General features: G+C 43.5%; 1 long non-coding RNA gene and 1 other non-coding gene across 4 annotated transcripts in view; both read right to left on the bottom strand.

Moving 5' to 3' along the window:
* Nucleotides 1–5,315: 5,315 nt before the first annotated feature.
* Nucleotides 5,316–22,409, bottom strand: part of LOC106496246 (uncharacterized) — a 33,013-nt gene continuing 15,919 nt past the window's right edge. For 2 of the 3 annotated variants that reach the window (XR_001294564.2, XR_001294562.2), the window contains exons 2-5: nt 16,616–16,709; nt 10,394–10,447; nt 8,505–8,599; nt 5,316–5,625 (exon numbers count right to left, since the gene is read on the bottom strand). This is a non-coding gene — a long non-coding RNA (uncharacterized lncRNA). The remainder of the gene's footprint in view (nt 5,626–8,504; nt 8,600–10,393; nt 10,448–16,615; nt 16,710–22,409) is intronic. The other variant, XR_001294563.2, reaches the window with a different exon arrangement.
* On the bottom strand, nt 13,795–13,876 carry TRNAL-AAG (transfer RNA leucine (anticodon AAG)). The gene has a single exon. It is a non-coding gene; the product is annotated as a tRNA-Leu (tRNA).

The raw sequence follows: 22,409 nt of genomic DNA, 5'->3' as shown, positions 1-22,409 counted from the left end.
TAACAACATGCCCATCCGCAGTTAGGAAGAGAACCACTGGATGCTTTGAGACAGGGCGCTCTGTCTGCCGTTTCTTCCCGAGAAACATGTGTACAAGTTAAAAGCAAAGGTTAACTACTAAGCAGTGCTAAGTCAAAGACGCTTGACTTTTTGCTAAGAATTTGGTCCCAGACCTTTGTCCTTTTCCACAAAAAGTCTAACTCTGATCTTATTCACAGCAGTTTGCACCCATGTACTTCCCCTGGCTTGGTTTGAATTACTCCAGTTGTGATGGAAATGAGAACAGGGTCAGGCTGGGGGAAAAGAATGATTGTTCAAACAAAGGACTGGTGAAATGACAGAAGAAAATTACGTCAAAAATCTCCCCTACTTTTTAATATAGGTTAATCAAAGGACTAAAAGGAATCTACAACTCTCCTAGCCAGCAGCAGAAGATCAGTGCTGCCACAGTTTAGCTCAGACATCTCTCTTACGTTGCATATGGAAAGCCAAACGAATGAAAATGAAGATATTTACTTACAAAGCACCCTTAAGAGCTGACATGATTGACAATGCTGTACAGAAAGGTGCCAACTCATGAATTAATTGAATTTTCTTGATGCACAGCAATTCAGAGCAAGTCTGGAAGAGAGAGCAAAGAGACGTTGGGGCTTTCTGGGGCAACAGCTCCCTCTAATGTTGGCTGGGAGTTATTCTGAAGCAAGGAAAGATCCTTCAATTTAGGAAAAGTGTCAGGAAGATCCAAATGAAGTAGCTCCCTTTCCAGTAATCTGGAATCCAGATGGAACTGGCATCTTTATTTACCAGTCAGTCTTTATTGACAACCAGCAATAAACAGTATTTTAACAGGAGGAACAGATTAGGGATTGAACGGCTGTAGTCATGCACGTGCACATTTTCACTCTGGCCATAGCAGCTCGGCCTGACTTTCTTTCAGTCATTGATGGAAGCCCTTTTTACCCACACAGGGAAAACCGAACATGAATAGGTCCCAGTAATAACAAGGCTGCCGATGAAGTGAAACAGAAGGAGAGCACTGCGGTGGTTGCATCGAAGGGCTGGCCATTGCATATTTTGGAGAGGAGCATTTCTGAACAGGCTGGGCTGTTTTTTGAGCCAGCTTCCTAACACTGATCCAGATTCAGTAAATGCATATTTTCTCTTCTTGAGCTCTACCTGTTTAGGGTAAACACCTGGAGGCTTGATCTACAGGAATCAGCTAGAGTTTTTCGAATGACCTCAGGGAGAGTAGGACTGACAGCAGGTCTTGATCCACATAGCCAGGGAGGAGTATAACCAATGTGTAGAGCCTGACGTAGTGCCCTGGCTGGGGAAGTCCCACATAACTTCTCACACATATAAGAAGTTCATTGGTCTCTAGTCTTTGTCTCTAAACCTTTGGGTTGGCTTTTCTAGAAGATTTTTGAACCCTTGCCCTCTTTTGCTGTCAAGGTTCCCAACTACACAGTGCTGAAAGTTACTTTTATCTATATCATTAAATGCTGTATGGTGACCATCAATCACTTACATGGTCTGGGATTGTCCCACCTAGCTATTGGAACTCAGTTAAGATGGGTTAGGAAATTTATCATCTCCTTAAGTTTTGGCTTCAGTCAGTCAGGAAAGATTGTCCTGCAAACTGCCCTATACATTACGCTCAGCTCATTGCTCCACCTCCTGAGTAACTGCTGCCTGATTTGAAGACTCTTATTAAATTGAAAGAAAGAAAAAAAAAAATAGTCTCCTGAAAACTCCATGACCTCCACCTTGGAGCAGATCATCTTGCTGGTAGGACTTTTGACTGTATAGAGACAGCAAGAGTGGGGATTTAATTAGAATTAATGAGTTGCCTAAAGAGAAGTTAACTGAGGAGGTAAATGCTTGTTTCTAATAAGTGTGTAAACTTCTGATTACTATATAAGTGCCCCTTTCTGAAATTAATTTACAGTGTAAAGCATTTTTTTCCCATCTTTCCAAAGTTATGCATCATAAAATAAAATGTACAGATAATCTTGCTGAAATGCTTATGGAAGGAAAACTGGGGATTTATAAGAAGTTATTGGCCTAGTTTTTTAAAGGATTTAGTTAGTGTCAGGAAACTCTAGTGAAAAATGTGCAGTTTTTAAGGTTTCTAAACAGGATATCCAACTATCCCAACTAGTTGCTCAAGTCAGCCTTTAAATGCTATTGCAACTAAACACCATCTTGATTCACTCGGCTTCCAACTTCATGTCTCCTACTGGAGCTTGCCTCTGGAAACTGGCATGTGGGCATTAGCCTTACATATAGTACTGCCTTGTTCTGCAGACCACAAAGGAGGGAAGGGCTTTTTAATATCCTGTGCAAGAATCCTTAAAAGTGCAAGGTCAGATTACATGATAACAGTCCCTTCTACTTTTAAAATCAATGAATCCTAGAAAATGTGATCACATTGGTCGTGTAGTACAGCTAATTGATTGCATGTTTACCTCACACACCATCTTGGGAAATCGCACACAGCTGCAGCAAGCATCACTACACAGAAGACTCCTGGGGAGAAGGTTGTAGAGTCAACATCTTCTGGTTGCCCCTAGAAAATGGCACGACTCTCAACAGACACTTGTACAGAAGCAGAAGCAAAGTGAGAACAAACAGTGAGTGGAAAATGTAAATATCAGGCAGCCAAAGTGCAAAAGGGAGCTGACTTCCACCAGCCATGTTTTGACTGGGGTTCTGGGAAGGAAGGCAACATGTACCTTGAAGCAATCACATTATCACAAATAACAACCAAAAAAAACAACCCGCAACTATTGCAGTTATTTTGAATCATTCATTTCAGCAATTCAGCTCCCCTCTTTACAGAAGCAAAAAGGTTTATGTGGAAGTGACAGCACTGCCAGTCTGACCTTTACCTTTACTGATAGTACCTGCTGCATCTCATTGTACATATTTAGTATTGAGCAGTTTGCCATCATAATGAAAACAGGTGGAGTTTCAGTGAACATGGCATTTATAGGTATGACCCCGATTGGCTGAGGGCAGACATGCACTGGGCTCTGCACAACGTGAGAGAACCTCCTTCCTTCTGTCTGAACTGAGGGACCACCAAGTAGGTCATATAATGCACTTCTCTGTTCACTGACCCAAAACTGCAAGGTCCTGAACGCTGCCTAAAATTAGTATTCACTTTTCAGTTCATAGGCAGGGGGAAACACTCCATGATCTGTGTTTTTTGAAAGGAACCCTTTGGTTATCCTGCCTCATATTGGGTGTCTGTCTATGGGAATGTAACCTTCCCAAGTAGCCCGGTAGAGCAGCTCTGTGCTTAATGCATCTATATGACGGCTTGGGGTCCAAACAGACCCAGTTCAGGCCCATCAGTAGCTTCATAGGATTTTTCCCTATGTGCAGGCCTTTACACTGTGGTACCTGTGGTGTAACTGGAGCAGTCAAGCACCATTAAAGATGGGGAAGACACATCAGAAGGGGCACAGTAGAAGATTGTCCCAGCCGAGGGGAGTAAGGCAGGACAGCACAAAGCTGGACCTCATGGGTACTTCTTAATGGATAAGCTACAAGGCATGGAGTTGGGAGGTTTCAGGCTGGACATGTCCAAAATAAAGCGTATTACCATGAGGGGCAGAGCAGATTTGCCTTTTTCTGGGGACTGATCAGCAGAGAGCCCAGCACTGTTGAGAGCTATTGGTCTTAGCCTGCAGTGAAAGCACTCTTCTAGGTGAACTGGAGAGCTGGGCTCTCTGCACTAAGAATCGTTCCTCACATTTACGAGTGCTTTTAACAGTCCACCCAGCAACGCCAAATCATTTGTCCAGCTTCACTGCAGACAAAATAAAATAGCTCTAGCAAGATAAGCATATCCTGGAAGGCTGGGATTTTCCAGCAGATAGGGCCAAGTCTCTCTTGGTGGCAATTGGCACTGTTGTGCTTAACTCCACGGACAGGTGCCAAATGACCATAGCAGAGATTTTGGCAGCAGAATAGCGGTCGTAACAAATGACTGTGAAGTTTTCTGTGCACTTCACCTAAAGTACTGCAGCTTCCCCTGCCCCTCCAAAGCACTCCAGAAATGTGGGATTGTGCTTACCAGCACAATAAGCCAGCAAAAGACCCATCAGGAAAGTTCACTGCCACCCTCAGCAGTGCTAAAACAGCAGCTGTCTCACCAGCAGCGAGGAGAAACTCCAGCTACCTTTCCAGAAGGCTCCCATCGCTCCAGTTCCTGAGCCACCAACCCATTGGGAAGAACCGCAGCATCTGGATCAGGATCTGCGTGAGGGGAGGTTAGCACAATAACTGCAACCACAACTAAGAACAGTAAAACTACAGTGGCTTTTGTTCTTATGATTGCACATTGAGAGGGCTCCCAGAGAGCCATTCTCTTCCATCCATCTGGGAAATCAGCGTTCGCAGAGAGACAATAATCACCGTGATTCACCGCCAAGCCCAGACTTACCAAGGGACATTAAAGAAGCTTCAGTACTTATGGGGGTGTGTGGCATGTGCTTGAGCTGATGTGTTGAAGGAATAGTCATGCTGCTTTGTCCACTCATTGAGAGCATGGTTTCTTCTTGATCTAGTATCATTTAGACATCTCTCATCCCGCATGTTGTCTAAGTCAAATTGCTCCTTACACTAAATCCTTCTGGAGCTCAGCTTTGCTTGTCTTCAGATTCCCGCAGACATTTGGTTACGAGTCCTGGATTGGCCCATCCCAAAGGCAAAGGTGATGTGCAGGTCCAACCTGATTTTTACCCCAGCAATCCCCAATGCATGATTGAAGTAGCCACAGCAGAAGCCGCTGTTAAATTTGCCTGACAGGGAAGCACAGAAGGGAGCAGGAAACAGGCTTGTCACTATTTCGCTGTTTATGTGCTCACCATGCTAGGTCAAACCTAAACTGGACCACGCTGAAGAATATGAATATAGTGCACAGGTGTACCCTTGTCTTGGTGAAGTATGTGGCCATTCATCAGTTAGTCCCTGATGCTTTACACAAAAATAACTTGTATTCTGCATCCCAAATACACTCAACATCTGAATATTTTTGAGAACCCCTTGTGTGACATCTTCAGCTGCCTACCTCCTCTTAGCAATCTGCCCCTAGCACCCAGTGGAAGCTGAGCCTCCGCACAATAACTCCAAGCATGATTTTATTGTATTTTATTTAATTAATCTCTGCACGGAGCCAAAGGCCTTTTCTGCCCCTGGAACCAGATCGTTAGCTGGCAACCCAAACTTCACAGAAAGAAGCATCATTACAGTGGTAAGGAAAACAATACAAAAACAAAAAACTGTGAACATTTTTATTGCCCCTGGAGCAATCAGCATCCACAAAGCATAAGCAGAGCTGTCAGCAATGCCTCTCCTCATTTGGGACCCAGTCAAAACAAAGCTCCAAGTCAAATTTCTTGCCTGACCATTGCATCAAGTTTTAGTTTTATTCTCAGTCATGGCCTGCCACTGATTACGTTATGAAATTCATTAGGGAAGAGAAAATTGCAGTTGTTTCCTTGATGGAGCTGAGCGGTGCTATTGCAGAATAGCCAAGAGCAACCAGGGAAAACATGCCCATGGGAGACTGGTGTAATTCCACTGGGATCACAGCCAAGCAGTCACAGGATAAAGCTGCAATGCAAGAGATGCAGTGACAGATCACAGGGTAACTTTTAAAAAAGGAGGATGTTATGCAAGCCCCAAACTTTGGGGTTGTATTGAGAAACAAATCTACATAAAAGTCTCAAGGAAATGGAAAGAGTGATAAACTAACTACATTACAAAGGCTTTCCTGCTGGAACAATGTGTTATAACAGAAGCAGCTTGTGGCACCTCTTATTATTAGTGGTTTAATTAGGAAATGTGTCATGTCACATCAGCCCATTCCCATCTCACCGCCACTACCTAGTTCATTTCTTATTGTTCTCACAGCAAAGATAGTATCAAAGCAATGGCATAAATGAACAGAGGCTGTTCAATTTTATTCAGAAAGTGTTAGATGGAAAAAGGCACCAAGATCTTCATCACAGACTATCTCACACATTAACAGAGATAAAAAAATAAAATTAAAAAAAAAAAAGTCTCAAGAGAAGCCTTGTTTCATTACCACAGGATGGTTGTGATTTAGCTCAGGTAGTTTTCACAAGCTAATTGTTGTCTTTGAGGAATTAATTTGAACACTTTCCCACAGAACAGAGTCACTGTGCCCGAAAGTTTGAAACAGTAGGCTGAGGACCCTGAAGTCTCAGGACGGAGGAGCATGAAGCCTGCGCGGGTCCTGACTGCCTTGGATAAGAGCGCAGTGCAATTCTCACAAACCACAACTGACAAGGTGCACTGGAAGATTGGAGGGAACTTGTTTCTTCTGTTAGTAACCACAGGAGTTTCTCTGAGTGTCTTGTGGTTGCTGGTTCTGAGAACAGGAAGCTGGACAAGCCGAAGGTGCAGGAGATTCTCGCTGCCTCTTGTGTTACCCACCCAGCCAGAGCTCAACTGATTAGGAGGGTATCAGAGTTACATAATGGCTTTTATGGGTTGTTTTACTGTAAAGATGGAGGGGGGGGTGCTCTTCAAAGCGGGGGTGAGGGTTGTAAATAGCAAAACCACAAGGAATTGAATTTAAATGGTGGAACAGTTTAACAAATTAGGATAATATATAACATGTAGCATATAATAAGCACACATATATATGTATAAGTAATACATAACAAGTTAGTATTTAAATCCTGTTGAATTTATTAGTCTATTTAGACTGGGAATTCTGCTATTGAAATGCCTATAAAATCACTTTGGATCCCTAGGGATCCATCTCCCCTAACATTAGACATCTGGAATATTAACATGTATCTTTGAGCTAATCTCTGAGAGCTCCAGAAAAAGAAATTAAAAGTCTATTAAAAAAAAAAAAAAGCACTTTTAGGATGCTCATAGGATGCCTGTTTTAGACATCTTTAGGATGCACTGAATTGTGTACTGGTCTCCAGTAGCTATCGAGAGTGCATGGTTACTGGCCCAGATGTAGATATCACTGCTCTACACCACTGCATTTACCCACAGGAATCTCATCACAGATGGTCCAACATGTGTTTAATAATACACCAAAATAATGAGAACTTTCAGCAATACTTTAATGGGAATTCATTCAGCTCCCTCTAGAAATTCCTTCTGAGGTTTTTGTCAGTATAGGAAGCATCTCCAAATTCCTTGTCAAATGGATGCCTCGTGCAAGATGGATTCACCAGAGGTCACCAATTTCAGGTTTTATGGGGCCAACAGGTGTCAGGAAACATTGCCATCCTGCTCTGTGGAGTTACTGCGTATCATTTTCACAGCAAGGCTGTGATGTAGCTCAGGTGGTTTTGTGAACCCAATGCTTTTCTGAGTGGAAGAAATATGAGCGACTTCCCACAAAAATGACCACGAGGGATCAGGCTACCTGAAAACAGGTCAGAGTAGAGTCAGACTTCATACCCATTCCTGCCTCCTGAGGCTAAATATGGCACCAGTTTAAGCAACATACTTTTAGGCTTTGTTTGAGGCTCTTTTTTTTTAATTCTTTAGTAGGGATTTATATTGAAACCACACATATTTTAGAATGAGCCACCCAACTCCAGAAGGCAGAGTAAAAACTCTCCCTGTGCGCTTCTTTCCTAGTAGGTCCTCCATTCTAAAGGAAGGTCAAGTCTTCCTTTTATGTGCTTCACACAGCGCTAAAATACATGTATATGGATTTCAGATGGCAGCATCCTTTAGATGCTATCAACTCACATTGACACAGAGAAAACCTTTCTCCATAATCTCATTTGATGAGGGAAATGTAACAGAAAAGTTGCAATTGTTTGGAGTTTTTGTATGATAATACTTTGAGAGACAAAACATTTCTACTCCCAGCTCAAAAGCGATTGAAGCGATTTTTCTGAAACATTCTGAAATGATTTATTGTAGGTCAGAGGGCAATCACAGGAGAAAAAGATCAATCACACAGGAAGAGATAAGTTTTGCCTTTGGTCTCTCTTTTTTTTTTGGAGTGAACAGCTTCACTTGTAGTGTTTTAAGAAATATTTCAGGATTTTAGCTTCTGCATTTCTTCAGTCATCGTACAATTTGGAGTTTACCTATGGTTAAGCCATTTTATTTCAGAAGAGTCGAGTTCATTGTTCTGGCCTTACAAAAGCAAAAATCCAACCAATACCCCATAGCAAATAGCTACATAAGTTGTGAATACAATATTATTAGTGACTGAGAAAAGTTCTCTGTGGACAAAGAGAAAAATATAAACTAGTTGCAGTACTCTGAAATACAACCCAATGGGATTGTCATAGAGCTATGCATTATGGCCACACAGATGCCACACCAATTCATCATGATTGATGTTATCACAGCCAGTCCCAAGGGTTGCAGTAATGATTGGCCACTTCTCATGAAGAGCTGTGAAATGGCTTTTTTGCTCTGCATGCTAAACACAGAAATCATTTAAGTGCGATAGATTGAGCAAAGCTGATTACACTCACCTACAGAGCATGCAGATGTTTTCTTCCTCTCTATTATTAAGGAAAGAACATTGTCCTTACATTTCTCAGGGAATTAGCCATGCAGATCCCATTGCCTGTCGGGAGAATAGCATGAGTGATTCCTCAAATAGTCAAAACATAGTCCTACCTGGTCATTCATATTTATGGTACTAGCAGACCATAGATTTAGTACAAATAGGGAATACAACAGTTTTGAGTTCATTCCAATAAACACCGCAGCTGGGATTGCTTTTATTAACCAGATAGTACCTGCACAACTATAGAGTCTACAAGTCCCAACATGAGCAGAACAGTAGATGAACTCAGCAAGAGCCAAAACTTCTCCCAAATAGTTTAAAAGGCAAGTCAAAAAAAGAGCCACAGTATGATAGCTATTGCAGAAGCACCAACAGGTGAAATGACTCACTTATGGCATAACCTATGCAGCCAGTGACAGACAGAGCCAGTTGTATAGCCATGCTCTCACAAGGCCTGGTCTAGCAGTGTTGCTCCTGGCTGTAGTTCTGCTTCCCAGTCTCTCCACCTGTTGGACATCTGGTACTATGCTCTTCCTGGCCCAGACCGGAGCTGAGATCTCAGGTAGTAAAGTTCAGGGTGTGCAAAGCCAGACCCAGATACTCTGAAGTGTAGGCTTTTTTTGCGGGGATGGGTGCACGGTGACGGTAGCTTCACATGAGAATTAAGAAGGATGAGCTTCTGCATAAACCTGGACCCAGGCTGAAACTCTTCTCCCAGATCCATAGAGTAGCCTCCTCACTTTTGGCCCACAGAGCACACATGCTAAGTAAGCCAGAAATAAACTCACCACTTTCATCCAGATAAGCCACCACCAGATATGTAAGCCTGGATTGCTAAGAATATTTTAAACACTAAAATCCCATTTTTGGTTACAATGACATGAAAGCCTCCAATATTTTTGTCCCAGGTGGTGCGTGACACATACTTGTTGGCTTGAGCATTATATGGCATGGGATGAAATCACATTCTCATCAAAAATAAGAGCAAATCATACGGAACTGCTATCCAAGCCAGGACTGTATGTAAAGGTTTCACTGATGCTCATTCAGGATATGCTTCCCCTGCCTAGTCCACTCTAGCAGGTTGGGCATCCTCCAAAGAGCAGAGGATCCCGAAGTGGCACTTGGACTGCAAGTGCTAGGAGTCATGCAAGTAAATATGGATACTTATAATATTGACATACACACTTGAGCACGTCTCCCTAGGCTCCCCATGCTGTTGGTAGAGAGCTGATCAGCAGAGTATAGTCTGTTTAAGGTGCAATACATCTCAGCTTGAATAAACCCTTGAAATTCAGGAATCGAATCTCACCTTGAACTCCACTGGCTGTGTTAACCCCATGTCTGCTGACTGTCATGGGAGTCTACAGCCAGCCAGCTCAGCTGTGGACACCTACACTGCAAACACCTAATGTTAGAGCACCTGAAACCCACCCATAAACTTTTCTTATCAGAGTCTTAGTGAACAATGGCAATATATAGAATGAAAGCAAGACCTCATGAATGCTGGTTTTCAAAAATTTGCTTCCAAAAAAAAAAAAAGGCAAGAATTTTGTCTCACTAAAGAGAAAAGCTATAAAGGGTTGAGCCAAAAATCATTACTGCTCTTCAAATATCTTTAATAAAATGGAAAAGGCATTTCCCTACCTAGCATGTCCACAACTCTATTTACAGCCACTGCTCTCAACATCTTTAGTATTTTCTTCATGATAAATCATAATAACCTTCCAGGAATGTTTCTTATTACTAGACTTGCTATGTGTCTGCTGGAAAATAGCTAAGTAAATAATTTATCCTCTCAGATCTTCAGTAATGAAATAAATAATTCATCATAAATGAGTAAAGACTTACCTCTGCAATCTCCTTCAGCTCTCTTCTGAAAGCCAGCTCTCTCTTAAACCCCACCTGTGTTAATGACATGAGTTACCAAATGTCCAAGTTCACTGGCATTGGTCTTACACTTGTACCTTTGCACTGTATTTTCTCCAGGCTGTCTATATTTCGGTAACAGATGTAAGTGACCAGTAAGTAAGCAAGTAAGTAACAGGTAAATGACCAATTAGCTGATCTTGTCAGTAGAATGGAACTATTTCTATCACAGAATCACAGAATCGCTGAGGTTGGAAGGCACCTCTGGAGATCATCTTGTCCAACCCCCCTGCTCAAGCAGGGTCACCTAGAGCACATTGCACAGGATCGCGTCCAGGCGCGTTTTGAATATCTCCAGAGAAGGAGACTCCACAACCTCTCTGGGCAACCTGTTCCGGTGCTCTGTCACCCTCACAGTGAAGAAGTTTTTCCTCATGTTCAGATGGAAGTGTCTGTGTTTCAGTTTGTGCCCGTTGCCTCGCGTCCTGTCGCTCGGCACCACTGAAAAGAGTCTGGTCCCATCCTCTCAACACCCTCCCTTCAGATACTTGTACACGTTGATAAGATCTCCTCTCAGCCTTCTCTTCTCCAAGCTAAACAGGCCCAGCTCTCTCAACCTTTCCTCATGAGAGAGATGCTCCAGTCCCCTAATCATCTTTGTAGCCCTTCGCTGGACTTGCTCCAGTAGTGCCACATCCCTCTTGTGCTGGGGAGCCCAGAACTGGATGCAGTACTCCAGATGTGGCCTCAGCAGGGCTGAGGAGAGGGGGAGAATCACCTCCCTCGACCTGCTGGCAACACTCTTCCTGATGCACCCCAGCATACCATTGGCCTTCTTGGCCACAAGGGCACATTGCTGCCTCATGCTTAACTTGGTGTCCACCAGCACTCCCCCAGGTGCTTCTCCGCAGAGCTGCTTTCCAGCAGGTCAACCCCCAACCTGTGCTGGTGCATGGGGTTATTCCTCCCCAGGTGCAGGACCCTGCACTTGCCTCTGTTGAACTTCATGAGGTTCCTCTCTGCCCACCTCTCCAGCCTGTCCAGGTCTCTCTGAATGGCAGCACAGCCCTCTGGTGTATCGGCCACTCCTCCCAGTTTTGTATCATCAGCAAACTTGCTGAGGGTGCACTCTGTGCCTTCATCCAGGTCATTGATGAAGAAGTTGAACAAGACTGGACCGACCCCTGGGGGACACTGCTAGCTACAGGCCTCCAACTAGACTCTGTGCCACTGATCACAACTCTCTGAGCTCTGCCATTCAGCCAGATCTCAATCCACCTCACTGGCCACTCATCTAACCCACACTTCCTGAGCTTGTCTATGAGGATGCTATGGGAGACAGTGTCAAAAGCCCTGCTGAAGTCTAGGTAGACAACATCCACTGCTCTCCCCTCATCTACCCAGCCAGTCATTCCATCACAGAAGGCTATCAGATTGGTTAGGCATGATTTCCCCTTGGTGAAGCCATGCTGACTACTCCTGATCACCTTCTTGTCCTCCACATGCTTGGAGATGGCCTCCAGGATGAGCTGCTCCATCACCTTTCCAGGGATGCAGGTGAGGCTGACTGGCCTGTAGTTCCCTGGGTCCTCCTTCTTGCCCTTTTTGAAGACTGGGGTGACATTGGCTTTCTTCCAGTCCTCAGGCACCTCTCCTGTCCTCCATGACCTTTCAAAGATGATGGAGAGTGGCTTAGCAATGACATCCGCCAGCTCCCTCAGCACTCATGGGTGCATCCCATCAGGGCCTATGGATTTGTGGGTGTCAAGTTTGCTTAAATGATCTCTAACCCAATCCTCCTCCACCAAGGGAAAGTCTTCCTCTCTCCAGACTTTCTCTCTTGCCTCCAGGGTCTGGGGTTCCTGAGGGCTGGCCTGAGCAGTAAAGACTGAAGCAAAGAAGGCATTCAGTAACTCTGCCTTCTCTGCATCCTTCGTCACCAGGGCACCCACCCCATTCAGCAAAGGGCCCACATTTTCCCTAGTCTTCCTCTTGCTGCTGATGTATTTGAAGAAGCCCTTCTTGCTGTCCTTGACATGCCTTGCCAGATTTAATTCCAAACGGGCCTTAGCCTTCCTCGTCGCATCCCTGCATACTCTGACAACGTTCCTATATTCCTCCCAAGTGGCCTGTCCCCCTTTCCACTTTCTGTATACTTCCTTCTTCTGGCTGAGTTTTGCCAGGAGCTCCTTGCTCGTCCATGCAGGTCTCCTACCTCCTTTGCTTGACTTCCCACTCATAGGGATACACCGCTCTTGAGCCTGGAGGAAGTGATGTTTGAATATTAACCAGCTCTCTTGAACACCCCTTCCTTCTAGGGCCCTAACCCATGGGATTCCTCCAAGTAGGTCCCTGAAGAGGCCAAAGTTTGCCCTCCTAAACTCCAGGGTTGCGATCCTACTTGGTGCCCTGCTGCCTCCTCGCAGGATACTGAACTCCACCATCTCATGGTCACTGCAGCCAAGGCTGCCCCCGACCTTCACATCTTCCACCAGTCCTTCTTTGTTTGTTAGTACGAGGTCCAGCAGCACACCTCTCCTTGTTGGCTCCTCCATCACCTGTGTCAAGAAGTTGTCACCAATGCTCTGCAGGAACCTCCAGGACTGCTTGTGCCTAGCTGTGTTGTCTTTCCAGCAGATATCGGGGTGGTTGAAGTCCCCCATGAGAACCAGGGCCTGGGATCGTGAGGCTACTTCCAGCTGTCTGTAGAAGGCCTCATCGACTTCCTCATCCTGATCAGGTGGCCTGTAGTAAACACCCACAACAGTGTCACCCATGCTAGTCTGCCCTTTGGTCCTTACCCATAAGCTCTCGACTCGCTCTTCATCCACCCCTAGGCACAGCTCAATACATTCCAGTTGCTCTCTCACATAAAGAGCAACTCCACCACCTTGCTTTCCTGGCCTGTCTTTCCTAAAAAGCACATAGCCATCCATGACAGCACTCCAGTCATGCGAGCTATCCCACCATGTCTCTGTAATGGCAATGAGATCATGGCCCTGCGACCGCACACATATCTCCAGTTCTTCCTGTTTGTTCCCCAAGCTGGGTGCATTGGTGAGATGACTTGGGCTCCCCAGAGCTCTGAAATCCTGCTTGATGGTTTCCGATTTGCCCTTAGTATCATTAGTGCCCACATGGAAGAGCAGCAGCGGGTAATAGTCCGAAGCGTGGACAAGCCTTAGCAGTCATTCCATGACATCTCCTATTTGAGCCCCTGGCAGGCAACAAACCTCTCTAGACAAGAGGTCAGGTTGGTAGATAGGGTGCCTCTGTCCCCTGCCGCAGGGAGTCCCCCACAACAGTCTACTCACCGCTTCTTCTGGGTGGTCCCACAAGGCACAGGGTCTGTTGTCCCAGTTGCTTCCCTTGCAAAAGGGACCTGGCAGCGGTGGGATTCGAACCCACGCCTCCGAAGAGACTGGAGCCTTAATCCAGCGCCTTAGACCGCTCGGCCACACTACCTTGGTCTCTTCATCTTTTGTTTTTCTTGTTTTGTTTTGTTTTTTTCCACCCAGCAAGTGAAGGAAAGCACCTGAGTCATTTGGCCACCCTGGATATTTGGGACACCCTATCATATGAACCACCTTGGTCGGATACATCACCCCTCTTATCTGAATCAATCTCTGCAGCTCACAGTGGAGTGTAAAGCCCAAGTGCTGAGTCCCAATGTTCTTGGACTCAGTTGAACTAACACTGAACAAATTTATCAGCCATGCATTTGTAAAGATAAAATACTTCATTCAAGAAGCTATTTGTGATTTTTTTTCTATTAGCCAGATCTGAAATCTAACACGCATGTGTAATTTAACTACAGCAAAGTTCTGTCCACGTCCATCAGTGATCATAATCTCCCAAATTTGCTGCTGCTGCTGCTGCTCTTTGCATTGCCTGGCTCTTGGAACATACAATATGTCCTTTGACAACACATCTGTGGTGGTCCAACTAGGCCCCTCTGTGGATGATCTATGAGGAGAGAATCAGAGAAAATTTCTGAACACAAAATTGCACTAATGTGTTTCCCCAGGATTACATGATAAGAAGTGTGATGACATGGTAACATGATTACAGGTGACAAATGTGGAACCATCATGGGCTGATCAATGGGAAAATAGAAAGGGAAGAAAACAGAAAGCCAAGTTAGTTATAGTCCAAGAGGAGCCCCTGCTGATCACTAGAGGGATTGCAGTGAGTGCTGAGACAAAAATTCGTGTTTTTTCACAGAATTAGAGAATAGTTAGGGTGGAAGGCACCTCTGGAGATCATCTGGTCCAACCTCCCTGCTCAAGCAGGGTCAGCTACAGCAGGTTGCCCAGGACCATGTCAAGTTGGGTTTTGAATATCTCCAAGGATGGAGACTCCACAACCTCTCTGGGCAACCTGCTTCAATGTTTGACAACCCTCACAGTGAAGAAGTGTTTTCTTGTGTTCAGACAGGATTTCCTGTGCTTCAGTCTGTGCCCATTGCCTCTTGTCCTGTCACTGGGCACCACTGAGAAGAGTCAGACTTTGTCCTCTTTATGCCCTCCCATCATGTATTTATACACATTTATATCCTTTCAGGATTTTCACCCAGCCGGGCAGAGAAGTTGATTACTGTGAGTTGAAAAGAAACAGAAAAAGAGGAAGGCTCAAAAACAGTTGGGGAATGAAAAACTTAAAAGGATTCAGTCAAATATACTTTCAATTTCAATTGGTTTTGCAATGGGTATTTTTACGATTTGAAATTTTTGAAAATTATTTGGTACAAGTGCATTCTTTTATAAGACATAATCAGGACAATACATGTGTTTCTGTGGTTTATCTTTATTCACCTCCATTATAAATATAATAAAACCCAAAATAAATGTCGCACATCAGACAGACACAATAGACTGAAAGTTTGACATGAAGGTTTGAGGATTTCATATTGACTTGGTAAAACTAAAGAAAACATCACTTGTGTACAATGATTTTATTTCCTTGCAGTTTTAAATATTGGTGGCTGAATATTCTATATTCCTCTTCCCCTTACTTCTAATTTTAACATATCCTTTGTGTTTCATTACTATTCTTCATGCAGAGATCTGAAGGCTCCTGGGAGGCAGATTTTCCTAGCCTTGCAACCATGGAACTGCACCATCCCTCTCCAAGAGCCACTAATTTTAACTATGGGCAGCATAATCCTGCTTTAATTTGCTTAGGTCTCATACCATTCTGACTATGCAGATAAAATAGGGTGGTTACATAGTTACCCAAAATCTATTTATCTGAAGACAAGGGAAGGTTCAAACATGTTTGTATTTTTAGTGGTTTGCCCAAGATTGAAAAGGAAATCTGTGTCCCAGGAGAGAATAAAGCCTAAATCACCTACCACCAGGCTCAGCTCCTCCATAGGGTCACAGGCAATATGTGACTCTCATATCTGAGGAACAGGGGCATATCTGTGCTGTCCACAGATCCTGAAGTGTCTTCATGACAGATGGACAGACTGGAAGCAACAGTGTTCTCCAGTTTCCTCCTGTTCTCACATGGTCTTTCACCATATATAGGTTTATAATCTACAAGCAAAGGACCTCTTCTCCTTGCTTATGCAGTTGATCACATACAACCATTTCCACCTGAACTCATCTGCTTGTACAAATCACAGATACATAACGTTGTGAGTGTTTCCCTATCACTGATGGGGAAAGCTCTTCTAGCATCTAGCTAACAGTAAAACACTGTGTGGTCAGTTAAAAGGGCTATGTGATGACTTCATGAAGTGCAGTGTAGATTTAAGGAAAAGATGGTAGGAGATTGTACCATCAGCAAACACAGGAATCATATCTATATACAAATGCAACATCACCATCTCTTACAAGCACTGAGATCCATTTTAATAAGGAAAGTATATGGGCAGCAAGGCATCAAAACACAGATACAATATATAACAGGTTGAAGTTCAATCAGATGTTTGATTTGGTGCCCAACAAGTGTTAAAACTTACTAATAATCTGGACAGGATGGCTAACAGCATCTACAGTTCATTATGCACTCCGCCTAGTGCCTGAAGACCAGAAGCACAGAAGAAGATGTCTTGAGCTCCCTAATGCTTTTCCTAATGTGCGATCTATGGCACGCAACTTCTCCTGACACACACAACCATGGGACCTACTTTTTAGGACATGTGTGCCATGCCCTCACAGCCCCACCATTAAAATGGAGGATCTTTGCTGCTCTCACCTTTCTTTCTGTGCATGTCCTGACTCAGAAGGTGAAAGATAAAGTTGCAGATGTGAAGCAGAGCATCCTCATCCTCTTGAGAGAAGATGGGTGTCTAAGGGAGGAGAATGCAAGTTACAAATTAGCCATGATGCAGAGACTTGACACATCTGTTCCACTGCAAAATGTCCAAGAGATCTTTTACAAACGTGAATGGTCAGGACTCTTTTTTAATCTCTGGTATATCAGCAGACAATTCCATCAGCTTTCTACTTTAGGTGTCAGTCTGCGCAGAAAGAATGCTTCCTGCTAAATCACTCTCCCACTTCCAGAATCTCTTACATTATTCCTTCAAGACCAGAGTCTTCACCTAACTTGACCTGACTTAGATTTATATCTCATGATGGCAGTGTGAATGCAAACATATAAAGCTGATAAGGTTAATAGCAGGCAACATTTTTTCCAAAATGGAATGATTGAATGGATGATTAAAATTCTACCATTTAACTGGCTGCACACAACTCAAAACAATAGTATTAAGATTCTCTAATTGTGCAAGGACTGGGGCATTCTAAGTAATGGTATTGTCTGCAGCAAATCTTTTCAAAATTTTGCAGAGGTCATTGTGTCATTTTTCCAGGATTAGAATATACTGGAAAATTTTCATCAAAACAGTCTGTGTTTTGGAACTTCAATTCAGGGAAAGAAAACTATAGAAAGTGGATTTCATTTAAGAAATTTGCTGGCAAAATTACATGAAATTCAGTTTGTTCTTTTTCCTGCAGGCAAAATTAAAAATTAAAAGGTTTATTAAAAATTAAAATTAAAAAGTTTTCAGAATGGAAAAAATGTTGAAATTTCACTAGAGAATTTTGCAGAATGTTACACTTTACTACCATGGCTGTATTGCAATATGACAAAGAAGCTGAAAGATATTATTACCTTTCGGTCTGGGCTTTTTGAGCCATTAAGAGTGACTGAACGAACTAATCTTCCCTTGCTCAGTGTCATATTTATATTGTAATTATTTTTCAACTCTGTTATCACATTTGAAATCAAAATGAACATCAGCCTTTGATGTGGGAATGGAAATTCCAAGTTTCTCCCAACACAGATACCACCTTGAGCGTGTCTGTCTAAACCTGCTGCCTCCTGCTTCCTGCACCATCTCTGGACAGAAAGAGCAGATTGTGTTCCGCTCAATGCCAGCCAACCATCACCTTCTCTGTGAAAACTGAGGTAGTAACTCCCTTGTGCTAAAGTTACAGTTACAGAAAAACACCTGCTAGAGTGATCTGTCATAGTAGTCCAAGGTTAAGGCTAAGACAAGTAGAAAAGGTCTAACTGAGGCCACTCTCCTATGGAGGCAAATAGGGACTAACTGAGGGGGCAATCTAGGGGGACTTGAGCCCACATTCAGACTGACCAGCACAGTATCATAGGCTCCTTCATCTGAGATGGCCCCAAAACAGCAGCAGACTCCCCATCTCCCTGGAGAGGAGGCTGTTCTACCCCATGTGTAATCCAGAGTTTCAGGATAAATATCGGAGGGCATCTGACAAAGACAAGAGCATGCCTTCGATGATCCACTGTCACAGCGCAGAGGACTGCACAGAGAACAAGCAAACGAGTTACACAACCTCAGGCTCATGCGAATGGAGTTTAGTGGGAAGTAAAAGTGCCATTTTCATGCAGAAACTACTTTTCTTTACACTTTTGGACCTTTCCCTTGTAGATACTGAATTACATAAGCTAAACATTGACCAGAGCAGGAATGGCCTAGCCACCCAGCAGTGGGGACAGTTTCATGCTGTTGCTAGTCCTGTGAAGACATGTATATTTTAAACAAATGAGAAACGCTTGGACAGGAAAACCTGAGAGCAAATTGTCTCAGAAAGTCAGATCTGAGTTGAGTTCATAGTCCTGGGAGAGGGGGAGTCTCTGGAGATTTATGTATACTCACATTACTACTAATAACAACAGTACAGCTGTTCTTGTTCCTATTGAAGTATGAAGAAAGTATGTTTATGGATAGATATAATTAATGTACAACTACAGCTGTTTAGAAGGGACCTTGGAATCACCCTGCATGTCCTCCACATATTATTCCTTATGAAACAAGTGAACCTGGACTTCCTTACCCACAGGAGAGCCAGACTTAGTGTACTAAGAGTTAGTCAAACATAGGTGAATTAAGGTCAGCCTAGCTCTGAATAGGAGCTTCTGTCCTGGATTTTAGTTCCACTTAACAAATACATTTCCATTTCATACTTTTTTTAGCCTTAGATTCAGTTCCTCATGTCCTGATATCCTGTGGTCAGGATGGAGATAGGAAGAGCTCATTAGCTTCAGTGAATGAAATGCCATGGAATTGTAGTCTTCTTCATCCTATTTGTCCAAATTTAGAAATGCCCAGTGATCCACAGTGAACCAGCTCCAGATTTATCCTGATGCAACCTTTCTGCCAACATGCAAACATGTGACCCTTGCTCACTTTACTTGTGTATGATCAACAGCTTTGCTTTCCAGCCAGCTCTAGGCATGTGGATTTTCCTCGTGACCCACTACCTGCTTATGGTACTAGAAATGCATTATGCATGCATTAGACCTGAAAGTGAGTCTGAACTCTCACAACCTTTCACACAGCTATTTGCTTGAGAGCATTTTATTCTCTCCTACTTCTGCCTGCCCAGAGCAAAATAAGGAAGCAAACAGCTCTACAAACACTAGAATATCATAAGATAAGAATACATTTAAAATGACCTTCAAATTCACTCTAGCCCTAGCAGTGTCACCTGGCTTCTCAGCATCCCAGAGACTGCAGCCAGACCAGGCATGGTGGGGGGATTAGCTCAGAGTTTCAGCTCAGCGTGAAATAGGGGTATAAGCTCAAGCCCAAAGGGATGCCATGACAAGGGTGTAGCACAAGATGCCCTGAAGTCCACCCCTACACTTCCATTACCAGGCACACAAAGCGCAGCCCAGCTGTAACTTCAGACTAGCAGTACTGATGATACAGGAAAAAACAGAACATAGTACTCAAAGGCAGGGAGGTAGGACTGAGGATTCACTGGCAAAAACCTGGAGAGGTGATGAAGTACCACAGTCTCCTACAGACTGGCATTAGTTGTTGACACTCCAACAAGCATAACACACCCTGCCCCAAGGCTGTTTCTTTATGGGAGGGCTGCCCTTTATTGTGTGCTGGAAGCACACTTCAGCTCCCCCACATCACCCACTCTGAAAACTATTTTCAGTTGCTAGTAACCTTTGCTAAACTTATACTATTTTGGCCCTATTTTTTATATATAAAGCCAAGGTTAGCATACATTTCATCCTAGTTACAGAACTGTGGTAGCCTTTACTTTGAAAAGTCCTAGTGCTCTCTTGCTTAGCAACAAGTGCGTGAAATGTAAGGGTGTGAGAAACTGCTTGTGTCAGAAGTGCCTTTTGAAAACACCGTGAAAATCTGGAAAAGCTGACCAACTTTTTGCAAATATTGAGCAAAAAAAACAAACCAAAAAACACAAGAAGACTCTACTTTTGGTACTAGTAGGATTTTTTTTGTCATTTTTTAGAAAATTCTGAGATCAAACAAGCAATATGCTGAAAATGCAACACAGTACAAGAGGTGCAGATAACTACAGATGAGTGCATCTAGAAATAGTAAAATAAATAATAATAATAATAAAAAAAAAACACACGTGAAGAACATAGTGCCGAGAAGGCCAAAACAGCTCTGACCCTATCAGCCCACAGCAAGCAACTGGGTCAAGCTTTGTCCTTCATTAAGGCAAGCAAAGATATGAAAAAGGGTGACTAAACAGAGCATTTTTGTTTCAGAAGCACAACACTTGTTTAATAACACACATCTAAGTGTCAGATCAAACTAGTGATGAGATTATGATCAAGACATCTGAGAAAAATCATCATTCCAGGCAGAATTTTTTAAATTAAGAAAACTCAACTTCATAAGACAGGATGGAAAGAGCAATGTTTACGCACAGCGCTCCCCTGCCGACAGCCCCCTGCCGTTCTAGAGGGTCCTTGCTTCCAGCTCAAATAATCACTTGCTACATGGCAGCAAACTGCTCAGTGCTCTCTGGTCTCTGGGAAGGATTTCCCATTCCTTCCTGAGGTCAAACCAAACTCATCACAGGCTCTGCACATGCTGCAGCCTCCCAGGGCCCAGCTGCAGCCTGGATAACGCCACAGCCTCTGGAGACATCTATGCCCTACATTGCTCCCAAAGGAAAGGAGAACAGGTCTTTAGTGTGAGGATGACTGAGAGCTGGAACAGGTTGCCCAGAGAGATTGTGGCGTCTCCTTCCTTGCAGACATTCAAAAGCCATCTGGACAGGGTCCTGGGCAATGTGCTCTAGGTGACCCTGCTTGAGCGGGGGCGGGGGTTGACTAGATGATCTCCAGAGGTCCCTTCCAACCTCAACCATTCTGTGAAGAAAGAGGTCGAGGGATGGGAACAACATTCAGCCAATCTCCTTAATGGATCACAGGCATAACCGTGAATACCAAAACAAAACAAATACCCCTGTCACCATGATGTATAAACTGAGATAAAATGAAGTCTTGAAAAGATGAGGTTTGCAATTAATTTGGGAAATGGAGCACCTGAAATGTATCAGAACACCACTGTGAAGTGCAGACTAGAAGACGACTGCAGAGGGACAGGAAAAGAGAAAGCAAAGAGAGACAAGGAGAAGGGAGAACTAGACTAAAATATGGAAAAAAAAGGCAGTTTAAAAAGAAACACCAAAATGGTCAAACAAAAGCAGCCTAGAGTGATAAATCCAGAAACTTTAAATCTATCATCCAAAGCTGATATCAATTCATGCTGGAAAAGAATTATACATTCATTCTAGATTATTATCCTTTTTATCCATAAACAGAATTATTAGAGAATATGACCACTAAACATGTAATCTCACATGTAAAATATTTCTCTGTGAGCCATGGCATACCAGCTGCAGTAATAATGTGTCATAGACCACAATTACTATGAGTCTGACTGCCTTACAAAAAATGTATAATGTAAAAGTAACATTATTTTAAGTCCAGGATATACACATTTTAATGCTGCTGTAAAGAATACTGTTATTGGGATACCTGAAAGACATGAAGAGTCGAATCCAGAGCTTCATTTGACTCTGCTAACTTTCAGAGTGGTACCCTCCGAATTGGACTGCCGCCTGATACAGAGCTGGGTCAGATAACGTGTAGGCCTGGACTCACAGGTTGTGTAAGGTACCAATGTTAAATGTTGGGGCTTTTTCATGAAAAGCAGAAACAGAAAAAATATTGTGATAGTGGATAACACGAATTAATAGGCCCACAGGACACTGGACTAGTATATTAGAGCAGAGGACAATAGTATCTCATGCAGTAGTCTCCCTCCCATGAGATGATTACTAATGAAAGACAGACTGATAGCATCCATAACAAAAGGAAGAAGAAAAAGAAAGAATGAGCCTAAGCCCCTAGATCAAACCCAGAAGGAGAGAAATAGAGCAAGGCAAGGGACTGTGCTAAGCAAGGCGGAGTAAAAACTCATGAGATGTTTCAGATATCCTCAGGACAGACGTGGTCAGCTCAGAGACTGGTTGAGACCTAGTGGTGCCTCATTATAAATTTCAATTTTGCCTCCGAGTGTGTGTGTGTGGAGGGGAGTTGTTAGAGTAATTGGCTCCTTAGGAAGCTTGAGATAAAATATGACACACTCCCTTCCAATGCATTCGAGTTGAAACCAGCTGTCGAGGGAGTCAGCACTGATGTCAGTGGCTTGAATAGCACACAAAGA

Source organism: Apteryx mantelli, chromosome 2, assembly GCF_036417845.1.
Source record: "Apteryx mantelli isolate bAptMan1 chromosome 2, bAptMan1.hap1, whole genome shotgun sequence".
In the NCBI taxonomy this organism is placed as follows: Eukaryota; Metazoa; Chordata; class Aves; order Apterygiformes; family Apterygidae; genus Apteryx; species Apteryx mantelli.
Note: the sequence above shows the minus strand (reverse complement) of the source record. Positions and strands in the feature narration are given on the sequence as shown.